Genomic DNA, 2,087 nt, shown 5'->3' with positions numbered 1-2,087 from the left:
TTTCAGCTGTTTTTTCATTTTCATGTACTTGGGTCGGGGGTGAAGCTTTCAGAGGGGTGGAAGAGGGGTTTGCTTATCACAAACCTAGTGAATAACTTCTGTTTAAGGACTGCAGTTCTTGTACGGCATAACAAATAAGGTTAACCTTAACTCTAAGGTTGGAGCTAATTGTACCTCATAGCTAAAGGGCAGTAGGAGCTACAGCATTCTTCCATTGCAGCAGGGGAGTGTAGGTGTGTGATCTGTAATACAAGTCTCTTAAAATGAGCCACTTTGTCCTCTCCTACAGACAGGAAAAGAAAAGCTCTACCTGCAGTGCCACCTGTAAAAGAAAGTATCAGTAAGCAGCAGAGGTTAAACGTGACAGCATTCCTCACCCTTCTGGTCCTCTGCCAGATGCTGACACATTCAGGATAAGTTTGATTTACTTGGGCTTCTGTTGTTTCTCCACCTCTCCTGCAATTCCAGTGGTTTTAAGTTTTCCACAAGGAAAACAAACCCACTGGTGTGAGTAGTGGCCTTCCCAGGCCTAGACATACTCCCATAGGGGAACACTGAGGAGGCAGCTCACTTTTTGTGGAATGATACGGCAGTGCCTGATGTGGTGGAAACTGGCAGGAGAACTGGCAAAGGTGACCACATAGAGAATGCAGGGGCCTGTCATAAGTTTCTAGAGATGATGGGGGCTTTTTGGGGAAGACCAAATAAGAAACAACATCAACAAGAACCTTGCAGTTCTCTGCAACTGACCGCTGTTCTTCAGTGTTAGAAAAGATGGGTAGTGGCACAAAAGATTCCATTTGAGGTTCAGTTGTCCTAACAATTGGAATGGGTACAACTGGATTTTTCATTTTACAGTGCTTCCACAGCATCGCACTGCTTTTCCAGTGTCCTGCTTTATATGTACAACCTGACAATCTTCTAACCTGTAACATTTCAGTGGTAAAAAAATGAGATAGATGGGGCTTGGTGATGCTTCATACCATGCATCTTGCAAGGGGATCTGAGTACTTGCTGATTAAGGGAACATAATGGAAATTGGACCTGTGACTGGCTTTGTCCAGTTCAGCTATAGGATGATCCCAAAGAAAAAGATGCACTTTCCCTGAGGACCACTGTACAGAGGAGTTCTCTCAGTGCCTGAATTCTCTTCACCATTAGCAACTGGAAATCCCTCCCTTTGTAAAACACCTAGATGCATCCTTCTAGGGAGCCTGCTAGTTCCTACAGCTCCAGCCTTGCTCTCACCAGTAGGCACTGATGTTTGTCAAAAGGAGTAGGAGGGAAGTCTGAAACTGAGGTGAAACAAGATCAGTTTGGACCTGTCAGAGGAATGAGATTAGCTGTCTTTTGCAAAACTAGCTGGTCTGTTCTGCAGCCCTGGACCTAATACACTGAACAGATTACCACCAAATTTACCTGCCATTTCTGAGTCCTACTGTGCTGGGAAGCAAGAAGCACTTGGTACTTCATATTTTTATATATTTACAAATGCTTATGTTTTCTAATAAAGGGTGGTTTAAGAAAAGATTAAACTTTTATCACTATATTAAACTTTGAAAAGTATTTTATAGATGCAGGGGTGCATCACATCTGCTATGTAGCACAAACCAAAGGTCTCCACATATGCCAGATGTGCATCAAGTTCTGCTCACAAGGATCATGTGAAAAGGTATCTTATGTCCTTAAAATGACAGTGTGAAATTAGCTGTAAATTGAACTGCATTTAGCTCTATTTAAAAGGGTAGCTTAAAGGACTGGGGAAATAGTGCTAGCAGATGTCTCCAAAATCTGCCATTGACCTGGTCAGAAAGTCTGCCTTGCACCAGCTAAGACACTCTTATTTTTATCCAAGTATATAAAAGAGATTTAAAAAGTGAGATTTTTCTTTCTACTAATGCAGCAGACATGTAGGTGTGCGAGGCTAATTCTGAATTCCTGATGCGTGGTGGAGCAGGTTGTTCCTCCACTATGTGGTTTGTTATACCCTAGCAGCATGCCACAGAGGTGTTATGGCACTGCTAACAGTGAGGCCAGGCAGCTCACACAAATACCTGCCTTGCACCATCAGCTGTTTCTGCTGGCTC

The sequence above is a fragment of the Falco cherrug genome, chromosome Z, assembly GCF_023634085.1.
Source record: "Falco cherrug isolate bFalChe1 chromosome Z, bFalChe1.pri, whole genome shotgun sequence".
In the NCBI taxonomy this organism is placed as follows: Eukaryota; Metazoa; Chordata; class Aves; order Falconiformes; family Falconidae; genus Falco; species Falco cherrug.
This window is presented reverse-complemented; position numbering follows the sequence as displayed.